Here is a 12,560-nt window from a genome sequence, read left to right on the forward strand (position 1 = left end):
CTATAATATCTGAATGTTAGTCATTTCATATTCTTCTTTTATTTCTAATCCTTGTTTATTCAACAAACTTGAATTGCATACTAGGAGTGACTGAATTTTATTTGGATTGGCTCACAGCTTACAAACCCAGTACAATTTGCAGTACATACATCAAAGTATCGTGAAGGGTATCTCTGTCATTAACTAATGGAAATGGTTGCTTTGAAAATAACACCCTTGTTATGATATCACACAACAATTTTCATACATCACCTGAGCAACGTCACTGCAATAGACATATAGCAAAGTCACAGCTCAGTAATACCCATTTATCTCCTGTGAGGAAACTCTTTATTTCCAATGATAACTAACAAGATGTGAACAAATTTAAAGTGGAAGCTTAGACAATTATTAAAATACAACTGCAGTTTTGGAAACAGAAACAAAGCAGACTGAATATTTCCCTCAGAAGAGCATTGCCATTTGGAAATATTATTCAAGGGTAAAAGGCAAATATTAAGAAAAGCCTCAAAATTCATGCTTGGTCAGTAACACTTAACTGCACTGGTTTGAATCTCTACACTGTTAAGAGTCCAGCTTCAACACTCATTTCATTGCTTTTGGAGATTTACAAGCAATCTATAGATGCAAACAGATCTCCAGTGACACTGCACATGAGTAATGAGATAAGGCAAATGCTAAAGACCATTTAGGATACTTGCCATTGTCATTTAGTAAATATGTGAAATTTAGCATTTTTGTACAGCAATAAGAACATCGAGAACAAGAAATAGGAGCAGGAAGATCATGGCTGATCTGAGGATAGACTAATCTCCACCTATCTGCCTTTTTCCCCGTCCCTTAATTTCCTACTATATAAAAATCAATCCCATCTTAAATGTATGTACTGAGGTAGCCTTCTCGGCTTCAATGGGCAGTGAATTCCACAGATTTGCAGCACCCTCCGGGAAAAGCAGTTCCTTCTCATCTCTGTCCTAATCTACTACCCTGAGTCTTGAGGCTACGTCCCCTAGTTCTAGTCTCCCCAACCAATTTAAACAACTTACCTGCCACAATCTTATCTATGCCTTTCATATTTTTTGTTTCTGTAAGCTCCTCTCTCATTTTTCTAAATTCCAGCAAGTACAGTCAAATTTGGCTCAGTGTCCTCATAGGCTAACCTGGTGAACCCAAAGCCAGTACATCCTTCCTCAAGTACAGAGACCAGAATTGCCCTCCTAAACTCAATCCCTCAATACAAAACTCAACGTGGGAATCAAATTCACTGAGTGTCAATTTTACCATGAAATCTCTCAGGTATTGTCCTCGAATGTTATTCGAAAGCGTTTACTCTCAATAATTTATCTTCAAAGTTAAATTGCATTTTGCCAAATATCACGGTGATTCTTTACAAATTTAGAGCAGCATGGTTCGCACTGAGCTATTAGACCTCCTGTGAATCCGGCACTGTCTGTAAGGAGTCTGTACATTTTCTCCATGTCGGTGTTGGTTTCCTCTGGGTGCTTGGGATTCCTCCCACCCTTCCAAAACAAATGGGTGTTGTAGGTTAATTGGGATATTTTGGTAGCATGGGCTTGTGGGCCAGAAGTGCTGTGTGTCTGAATTTAAATTTAAATTTAAATGTAGATCGGGACTTGGTGATTTTAACAGTACATGATAAAGAATAGATATTGATAAAATGGCCAAGGAAACTTCTCAGCTTTCCATACAACAGTAGCAGAATCTCTTGAAGAAGACAATTTGGATATGGTTCAGACCCTCATCCAAAAAGTACAGCATTCAGTATCGTCTAGATTACAGGCTTAAATCGTGAAGGAAGCCTTGAACCTTTCTGACTTAAATTGTTTGCACTGGCTTTCTAAACAGAATCTGAATTCCTGAATTTGATTAATGTTATGCCATCGAACACCAAACATCGGTTATGCAAATGATGAATTTTCATGCAAAGAGTAACTTTGTTGACATTCTCTTTGAAATAAAAGTATTTCTTCATCCAATAGAGGAGAAAAATGCAAGATCACACCTTAGAGAAATCAACATGCCACATTGTGTACACAGTTAAGTTCTTTTAACTTTGCAATTATGCAAAGTCATTATGAATCATAATCAACTATGGAGACAGTGGACTTTAAGATCAACAGATCAAATATTTGTCCGAACTATTAAAATGTTTGAACTATTATGTTGAATGGTTGCCCTTCTCTGAGTGGATAGGTTCATCTGACACGTGTTGCCAAGGTTACATTAGGTATGTGTATTTCTGCCATGCAATCAATCATATCTCCTGACAAATTATTTTCTGGAAGGGACTTTTTAATTTATAACCTTCATTATCAGAACAAAAGTGTAAGTTAACTCAGAAAGTGTGATAATAAACATCATGAAGAGCTATAATGAGAGATCCTGTACAAACCAGGACCTTGACTGTAACATGAATCAGTAACTGAATGATCTTAAAAATGTTGGACAATGCCAGGTGAAAGACTATTCAGTGCATTGTAATGGGTGACTTATAATATAATCAGACAGTGTTATAATGAGGTTTGTGATCACATCAAGCTGTCAAATTAAACATGCAGGGTGTAATAAAGTTGTAAATACATGGTATTTGCAGAGAAATAGCTTTATTCCACATGTACCTCTTCCACTTTTCTTTGCTTAACAACTTTTCGCCAGCTTCAAGATTATCCAACAAGAGCTTTTTGTTATGAATCCCTCCCCCCCCCCGCTGCTCTGGTAAGAGGCATGATAAATAATTATGAGAATGGGAAATGTGGAATCTGTCAGAAAATCTTGTGGATCAAATGCATTATATTATAATTTACATCAGACAATGGTGAGAGCAATGGTAGATAACAAGGAAACCATAGCAAAGGAAAGGGATTGTCAAAATTCAGAATCAGAATTTTTGTCATGAACATGTCATGAAATTCATTGTTTGTGGCAGCGTCAATAGTGCAAACATTTCTATAAATCATGTAACAAAATAAATAAAAAGTGCAAGAAACGGTCAAAGTCAGGCAGTGTCTGTGGTTCATTGTTCATTCAGGCATCTGATGTCAGAGGGGAAGAACTTATCCGTGTGCTGCTGAGTTCTCGTCTTCAGGCTCCTGTGCTTTTTTCCCCGTTGGTAGCATAATGAAGAGGGCATGGCCAGGGTGGTGGGGGTCCCCGAGAATAGAGGCTGCTTTCTTAAGACACCACCTCTTGTAGATGTCCTCGATGGAGTGAAGTCTGGTGCCCATGAGCGTCTTCAGTGACATACTGAATCTCCTCAAACTCCTCATGAAGTGTAGCAGCTGGTGAGCCTTTTTCACAATTGCATCGACATGGAGGCTTAGCCAAGTTCATCGCTCAGCTAAATACATTTCTTTTTTGTAGAAGTTCCCAAAATGTGCTGGCACACCGGCTCGTATAAAGAGGGTGAAATGAAAAAAATACCAGTGAGAAAAATGAACAGTTATGGAGAGGAGGTCATGCTGCCCATTATATCTTTTTGAGTTAACTCATCCCAATCCCTCTCTTTCTCCATGGAACTGCAAATGTTTTTTTCTTCAAGTCTTTATTACATTCTCCTTTGAAAGTTTATCATTGATCTTGTGCCTCCACCCTTCCTGGATCACGATTCTGTACCTTGCTGTGTGAAAAATGTTTCGTTATGTTGACTCTAAATCTTTTGTCAGTTACATTATACCAGCGTCATCTGGTTGCCAAGTCTTCTGCTGCTAGAAACATCCTTTGCTTATTCATTTCATCAGTCCTTTCATGGTTACAAGCACTTTTTAATCTTAGCATCTCTCAATCTTCTGGCTCCAAGGTCATTAGACATTTTTTTTTCCAATCTACACATAAATGGAAACTTTAATGTGGTATTCTTTTTTTTTCTTTCTTTGGCTTGGCTTCGCGGACGAAGATTTATGGAGGGGGTAAAAAGTCCACGTCAGCTGCAGGCTCGTTTGTGGCTGACCAGTCCGATGTGGGACAGGCAGACACGATTGCAGCGGTTGCAAGGGAAAATTGGTTGGTTGGGGTTGTGGTATTCTAATGAAGCTCCATTTCACCTGCTCTAAACTTCTGACATTCTGTTGAAAATGTGAAGTGCCAGTACTTTAGCTGGGGACCAGCCAAGGCTGTTTCTAGTGTTATTTGGTCCACAATGCACATTGCTATTATTCTTTGCTGTTAATTCCACAGGAAGCATACTAGAGCAAGCTAGATCAGCTGGATGAGTGCCATCACAACAGCCTTGCACTCAACGAGTCAGTCCTCATCAAGGGGTCAGCAGTGGAAAGTGTTCAGAACTTTAAGTTCCTGGGTGTCAACATCTCTGAGGATCTGTCCTGAGGCTTCCATGTTGATGCAATCATGAAGAAGGCTCAGCCGCAGCTATACACCATGAACAATCTGAGGGGATTTGGTATATCCCCAAAGACTCTTGCAAAAGTTTTTTAAAAAACAAGTATACCGTGGATAGCATTCTGACCTGTTGCATCACTATCTAGCATGGATATGCCAATGTATAGGACAAGAAAAGACTATAGAGAGTTGTGAACTCAGCCAGTGCTATCACAGGCATCATTCTCCACTCAACTGAGGACATTTAAAAGAGGCAATATCTTCAGAAAGCAGCTTCAATCCTCAAGGACCCGTACCACACAGGCCATGCCCTCTTCACACTGCTACCATCAAGAAGGAGGTACAATGAATCACAGACTCTACCTCATCTTTAATTTTGAACTTATTATTTAGTTTTTTTTAAATGTAATTTTTATAGCAGCATTTGCACATGTAATGCTTTTGCAAAACAATGAATTACATGACATATTCATGACAATAAATTACGATTCTGATTCTCAACTACTGGTACTCTTTTATCCTATAACCCCCACCAACCTCCTGAAAAAATGAATATTGAACTTGGAAATGACAAAAATAATGCAGTCAATCTCTCCTACATTCTCCATAAGCCTTGACATTTTCCAAAGGGTGACCATAATACTCCATCTGAGACCTCATTTGTAAAGTGTTTTGTGGGGTCTCCTTGCTTTTGTAAAACGTAAAAATCACAAGAGATTTTTTTTTACATAGACTTTGCAGTATTATTCCATTAGTAAGAGTCTGCTGACATCCCGGCAGTGGTCGTTCACACGGGAATGACCAAAATTGCAAATTTCCGTTTCTATCCGTGAGTTTCGATAGCATCATCGCATGTCAACGCTATGTTGTATTCATTAGCCCCTTGGCCACAGAATGCCTGCAGTTCAGTTTAGACTGCAGACATTCCGGGAAAATGACTAAGGGGGTCTAGGAGGTAAAAAGTTGGAATGGAAATGGTACCCGTATTTCTGTTCCAAGCTTTTTATGTAGCATGTGTTCTGGGAAATTGGGAATATTTTCCTGGAATGAGCCGCTGTGTGAAAAAAAACCATAAAAGATTTCAGCAGATGCTGCTACAACTTTCTTTCACAGCCATCTCTGAGGATGTGTGCAAATTCCCCTGCTAGCCACCCCTTTTCCCCCCCCCCTCCCCCCCTCCCCCAACCACCACCTCAACTCCAGTCTCTCTTCAAAACACAAAAGTGTTTGAAGATGAAGGGCTCAGGCCTGAACGAAGGCCTCACAAGGTGTCTGGCATCAACTTGCTTCTGAGGCAATTTCAGTATATGCCGACATGCTGGATGGAAAAGGTCATCGTGAGCTAGTGGAGTTGTTCTAGTGAACCGATGCAGACTCGAAAGGCCGACATGGCCTGTTTCTGCTCCGTAAATGGTTATATGGTTATCTACAAGATGACTTGATGCACAGACTAGAAGGGCCTGTTTCTGTGCTGTATTGTTCTATGATTCTATCACCCCAGAATTTCTGCTTAAAATGCAGATTTTGAGTTTCACCCCAAGTCTGGCACTTACCACTGACCAGTGGAGTAAAGCGGTCACAATATTTTAAAAGCAAATTACCCAGTATAGGTTTAAATTTTATTAGCATATTTTTAAATAAACCACCATTGGGCTCCTTTAACAGGCCCATGTAAAGCCTGTACAGAGCCAAAGGCAGTTGGACTGGGCAGATGGACCCCATAGAGTAGTGCTGAGACTTTGCTCTCAAAGTTTGCATTTTATACTTTGTGTCTAAGACGACTCTTGGTTTTGGGGTGTTATTTTTAAGTTTCAAGTCTCGTCTTATAATCTGGCATATTAGGTGCTCCAGAACCCATCCATTTGATGGCTGCTTTTAGTGATCCGTCTCTGCTCTCCTGTGAATTTGCTGCTGGATTCCTTTTGAGTGGAAATCATTAGATCATAGAATGTCAGTTTCATGGACTTTCTGCACAAAATTTCTTCATTCGTCAGCTCTGTAGCAAACTCAAGTGATCTTGCTGTAACCTGGGTGAACTCTGCCACCATCGCTATTCAATGCAAAATCTGTATGCTTTTAAAGTTCTCAGTTGCATAGAGTTGCTGGCAGTAGTCCAGATTCACATTATCACAAAGCAGTTAGGAGAATTTTAGTTTGGTCTTAAATAGTTTCATCAATAAAATAGGGTAGATTCAAGAGAAAGGAGCAACATTGTATAGCAGATTCATCACTGTCCTATCAGTGCTAGTACAATGCCAGAATATGCTCAGAAAAATTGATCAAGAGTTTATAGCACATCAAAATGTTTTTTGTCTTTAATGTTGACAATTGAATTAATTTTCCATTGTTCATAGTATCTGATTTTACTGGGGATTCGGTGTAATTCATTTCAACAGTCTCCCTGCAAGGCTATCAAGACCCAGCAAGGTGTAATCAGCACCTCTGTGTGTTTCATCTACAGATTGAGCTCATTTACCACCGTGCCCACTATTCGTACACAGGCCAATTCACAGGCAACAATCAGGAGGCAAGTACATGGGAAGAGAGAAGCTTTGCCAGCCCCAGGAACATACAAGTCCATTGCAGATGTGTGGCAATGGTAACTGTGTAGGAACGTGAATATTGGACTGGAGACTAAGAAATCAGCCTCGGTAACATCTTTGTAAATGGTGTATAAAAGGGCAGAGGATCTCACCAGTAAAAACATACTGCAGGATTTGATGCTGGGTGTCGTGAAGGCACAAGTGACAAGTAAATAGCTGGGAGTTTGGAAAAAGACAAACTTCATTTTTTTTTTAATCTTCAAGAGGATTTTTAGAACGCATTCCTCTTTTCACGTTGCCTGAATGAGTTATGTAAAGGTCTCCTATATGGTTAACCCATGAACAGAGTAAAATCTTTCTGTCTTCCATATTGTAATGTGTCAGCTGGAAAAACCTTCCATCAGGCCTGACTTTCTTGCTCCTCTTTCTATCGATACTCCAGTTGTACCAATCAGGGTATGGAAGGAGAAATGAAGGTTGAATTCGGAATGTCTTAAAATGTACAATAGATATCCAAGATTTTCTTTTTGAGTGTTGAATGCTAATTGTTTATCTCAAATGTTCATTTAAATATATGATGTTAATTTCTCAACATAAAAGATAAGAAGCAAGTATTACCAAGAAGTGATGTAAAAGTATTCGGATCTGTGGTTGAGTGCAGTACACAAACATGCACAAATAGAAACTCAGCAGACCATGCAGAATCCATACGTAGTAAAGCATAACCAATGTTTTGGGCCTGCGCCCTTCTTCAGGTATGAAGTGATATCAAAGCAATGATGGGTGTTTGCTAGTAGTGTTTGCTCCTTCTATCATAGGCTTGGACTACTTTATCTCTCATTAAAGTATGGAGACAAAATATATTATTTATAGCAAGCAATAGATGTCCTTGCCGATGCTTTGAGTCCTCTTTCAGGGTATTAATATAATAACATTGTTCTTTTATTGATGAAATTGTAAAGGTTCACAAGATCAAGAGGCAAAAATGCTGAGATATTTTTCAATAGGAAGTTCTTTTCTCCTTTTCACTCCAATCCTCTTCTGAAATAGATATCTCCTTCTTTAACGTTGTTGCTGGTTAGATGCCTACCATTTAAAATGGAAGCAAAAGGCTCCACAGTATTCAAGTCCAATGTCCAGGTCAAAGTTTGCCTTGCAATCAAGATGACTAAAATAAAATGACCATATTGCTATGTGCAAATTAGCTGTTTGGTTTGTGGATTTGGAACGTTTTGGGTGCTCTTAGCTTAAGATAGCTCTTGTACAAAAAAAAGTATCCTCAGAGGCATACTTTGAACAGCAGTGAACCGGAAAAGGAATCCCAAACAGTATACTGACAGTGAGTCGGTAAATATTTAATAGAATGTAATGTAGCAAAATTGTCAAATTTTTTTAAAGTAAAAGAGCCATAATATCTAGAGATTTACGGAATGGAGTTAGAGGAATCTGGGTGTCTGATTAAAAAAAAACGATATAGAGGTATATGTGAAGCTAACACCATGTCATAATTTTTTGCAAATAGAAAATTGAGTACAAATAATTTTGGTTATTTGGGTCATTGATAGTACACCATGAATACTAGATGCAATATTGAACTCCTTAATTAAGGAAAGATTTCATGGAGGCTTTACAAGAGTGAAAGCTGGAGAGTATGGGTTGGAGAGGCTACACTTGCTTCTGCTGGTATTTGGAAAAGTGAGAGCAGACTTGGCCAAAGTAAAACACCCTGAGGGGTGTTGACAGGTGGATCTGGAGAAGATGTTTCCTTCTGTAGGAGAATCTAGAAATAAAGTTTTATTTTAAGCCAGTGAACATGATGTGATCTGGCATTATTCTGAATGCAAACTTCCAAACCCTACCAGCAAGGAGACAAAAAGCCAGAGGCTATAACTGCGGTAGGTCATGAAGGTCTGCGATAATCTGAGGGAAACAGTAAAGGCTGAGAGTAAAGGAAAATCTCATGAAATGGTGCGAGAATAAAAACTTGAGAGTCTCAATGTGGACAGGAAGAAGGAGTTGATCATGGACTGATCAGGAACAATCACCCTCCATTACATATCAATAACTCGGTATTGGAGAGAGAAGAGAGCACCAAGTTCCTTGCAGTCCACTTAACAAGTGACTTATCATGAAAACACATGTCCTCATTTGTCAGGAAGACTGAAGAGGGCAAGACTGCCTGCTGCATCACAGTGTGGTACAGTTGTTGTAGAGAATTGGTTTGGAGGTCAATTCACAGGACCACTAGGGTCTCTCTCCCCACCCATCGATGAGATCTACTGGGATTGTTGTCTGAAGAGGGCATGCAGTATATATATAAAAAAAATATATATAAATATATAAGTATATATATATATATTTTTTTTTGCATGTGTGTTTGGTTGTGCATTTGTACGTTTTGCACCAAGGACCAGAAAATGCTGTTTCGTCAGGTGGTTGTTGTGCAATTGGATGATAACAAACTTGAACTTGAAATTACTGACGTAAAAACCTATTCTTAACATGCACATTGGTTGCACAAATTACCCTGTGTCTGTGATTGCCTCTGCCATCTACATAGGCAGTTCTGATAACTATTGTTCAGTTTTGCCAGAAAATCGGCTGAAAGACTAGGACCTATATGGTTTCTTAGATGAGAACAGTTACCTACTTGGCAGCCATGTCATTCCAGTGTTTCTGGTGTAATATTAGATTCCATGGTTGCACATACTGTAGAAGACAAATTTTCAATGTGCCAGTATAAACATATTTTCAAAGAGATCGGAGCTCCAGCACTTTCAGTGTTTGGATCCTCTTTTTAATTGCTCTATATGAAGGAACAGACCAATTATGTTGTTACAGTTACATCTCCTTAGCCTACCAGTAACTGGGTTGACTGTCAGCATGACCAAAATGTCCCTTATCTGAAGGCCTTCATGCCTTTTATAAAAATTGATGATTTAATCAAATGCTGTCCCAAATTATGCGAATTATATTCATATTTTCAAAATTATTTGTCAAAAATATATACTTTCAGGTCCAATTAAAGGCAGGATAATTGTGGATCAACAACTTAAAAAAATAATGGTAGCAGTGTTTAGGCTTAATTGTTAGTTAATAAGTTGACAGAAATACTAAAATCAAATCCTGTTGAAAAATTCTGCTTGATTCATGGGCTATTTGGTTAAATAATCTGGTTATCTTAAATGTTTCCCACCCCCAAGTAAATTACAGTAAAGGTTTAGAGTTCTTGTCCTCAATTTACACTAAATGTTCAATCTCAATATATAGACTTCAGTTTCTATGGGCTGCCTGATGTTGGAAAGTATCACATTTCTCTCCCCCGCTTGACCCTTCCAACATCTCTTTCATGCTTGGTTGCTTTTACAGGCCATAGTTTTGCTGTGGCAACAGAGATTACAGAGAACCAAACAGGTAAATGCCTCAGGCAATGTGGAAACAGAGCAGGTCTAAATTGGAGGCACAGGATTGCGGTTTTATCCCCATTTACATCCTGATCCTTCGACCACAACAGTTGCACAAATTGCCATGTAGTCTCTATTGCTCTGACAGACACTGCTATCCTGAGGCCATGTGTGTGCGATACACACCAAAATAACTTATTATATGCTGTACAATATTAACCTCAGTGATTAAACTGTAAACATGATTGATAACCTTGATCTCATTCCAAATTTTCAAGATATTCATTTTATAATAAAGCAGATGGAGAGAATTTCCTGTGAAAGATTTTCTCTTCAAATGAAAAAAAAATCAACACTCAATTTTCATTCTATTTGGTTAATACAGGTCATTCCTGTTTATACAATTAGGTATTTTTCTATCCCTAAGCAATATCTTGATACTAACTTAACACTATCGCATATTCTTGGGCCTTTTTCTTTATTATATTATTTACTTGCATTTAAAATTATCTGCTCACTGAAAGGGTATGTGAAATACAACTTACTTTGATTGACAACCATTCTCTCATAGAGATAATAAGGAGATGCTGACTAACCCATCGATCTCTCCAATTCCAAGGCAGAGCAGCACTTTTCCTTCTCCATTATCCGAAATCAAATTCAGTAAGGGAAGTCACCATAAAGAAACTCATTGGAGACCAGGGCACAAGGTGTACTGTTACAAGATATGATATACAATCCCAAAATTTGCCACAATCACCCTATCACACTTCACCTTATGTGACTGAATTGGGCTGGACATGGAGTTAACCACAAACGCAAGTATTTCTAGAACATTTCCTATTCCTCTAGACAGTTATCAGATGTGTTTCTAACAATTTCTGCAAATGCCACATTTCAATTAACTGCAGTCCTTGTGCAACAGTCCTTGCTTTGTAGGGAAATTGCTTTGTCCTAGAAGTGCTTTTTGTTGTGTATTTATTGCACAGTTCGGTCTTTCATTCAAAATCAGAATGTCAGTAATGCAAAGTTTTATCTTTCCGTCTGGAAATCACAAGCCCATTCCCTCCATCCAAGTGACCTCAAGTCTTAACCTTGGCCCATAGATAGTGCAACACAGTTACAATGCTAGTGATGGGACAGTGAATCCCACATGTCTATAAGGAATTTGTATGCTCTCCCCATGTCTGTGGGTTTTCTCCAGACACTTCAGTTTGCTTCCACCATTCAAAATATATTGGGGATTGTAGGTCAATTGGGTGTAATTGGGCAGCATCCAATTAGTATATTCTGATATACTAATGTCCCTTATCAAGCTCATGTTAGCGTTTTGTATGTCTTGTCTGTCTATATTGACTGATTGCTTACCTGAACATTTGATTGGCTCACCCACCAAAGCTTGAGAAGACTGGTGCACCAGAATTTTGGGTAATGGAACAACGGGTACAAATGATGAAAAATTCATGTTGTGAAGGTTTGGAAATGCAGATATTGAGGCTGTGCACCACTCTGCTTGCTTTATGTGATTAATACTGAAACCAAATTTATTGAACCATCACAGCAAATGGATAGTGTCCATCCTTTGCCTTGCTCTCATGATCAATGCATTAGCAAACTAAATAAGCAGATGACGTGGGTGCCTTGACAAATGTTTTGATTATGTAACATCAAAAAGGCTTTCAGGAAAAGGTATAGGCAGAGGGAGAGGCTTCCAACCAATGAGCATTTTTCAGGTTCTCAGGAGATCTTGCAGCATCTTCCAACAGCTGAATATTGCACTGAGTTAGAGATTAAAATATCTATTTGTTTTCTCTGATGAGTACAAAATATTCCACAGTGCTGTTTAAAGAAGACCAGATCTTTCACCATGAGACCAGAAAACATGGGTTCAGAAATAATCCATTCAGATCATCAAGCTTTCTCCACAAATCAAATCATGGCTGATATATTTTTCCTTTTAACTCTATTCTCCTGCCTTCTCCCCATAACCTTATCAACTTATGTTTTAGATATACCCAGTGATTTGGTCTCCACATCCATCTATGGCAATGAATTCCACAGATTCACTACCCTCTAGTAAAACAAATTTCCCTTTATCTCTGTTCTACATGGGCATCCTTTTATTCTGATATACTAATGTCCCTCATCAATATTATCATGGGATAATTCTGTGTACCCCTCATAAAGTTCTCATTAGCTATAAATTGCTCTGAGCTGCCCTCAAACGTATAGTTTACCAGAATTTAACATGGCATTA

General features: G+C 38.6%; 1 protein-coding gene and 1 long non-coding RNA gene across 13 annotated transcripts in view; both read right to left on the minus strand.

The window, feature by feature from the left end:
* mecom (MDS1 and EVI1 complex locus) overlaps positions 1-12,560 on the minus strand; it is a 637,277-nt gene that overhangs the window by 292,864 nt on the left and 331,853 nt on the right. The window lies entirely within an intron of this gene.
* Positions 1-12,560, minus strand: part of LOC138742621 (uncharacterized) — a 116,069-nt gene that overhangs the window by 84,170 nt on the left and 19,339 nt on the right. Inside the window, exon 3 of one of the 2 annotated variants that reach the window (XR_011344287.1) lies at positions 11,885-12,069. The exons of the other annotated variant lie outside the window; for it this stretch is intronic. This is a non-coding gene — a long non-coding RNA (uncharacterized lncRNA). Of the gene's footprint in view, positions 1-11,884; positions 12,070-12,560 lie in introns of those variants that run through there. 2 annotated transcript variants of the gene reach the window in all.

The sequence above is a fragment of the Narcine bancroftii genome, chromosome 9 (genome assembly GCF_036971445.1).
Source record: "Narcine bancroftii isolate sNarBan1 chromosome 9, sNarBan1.hap1, whole genome shotgun sequence".
In the NCBI taxonomy this organism is placed as follows: Eukaryota; Metazoa; Chordata; class Chondrichthyes; order Torpediniformes; family Narcinidae; genus Narcine; species Narcine bancroftii.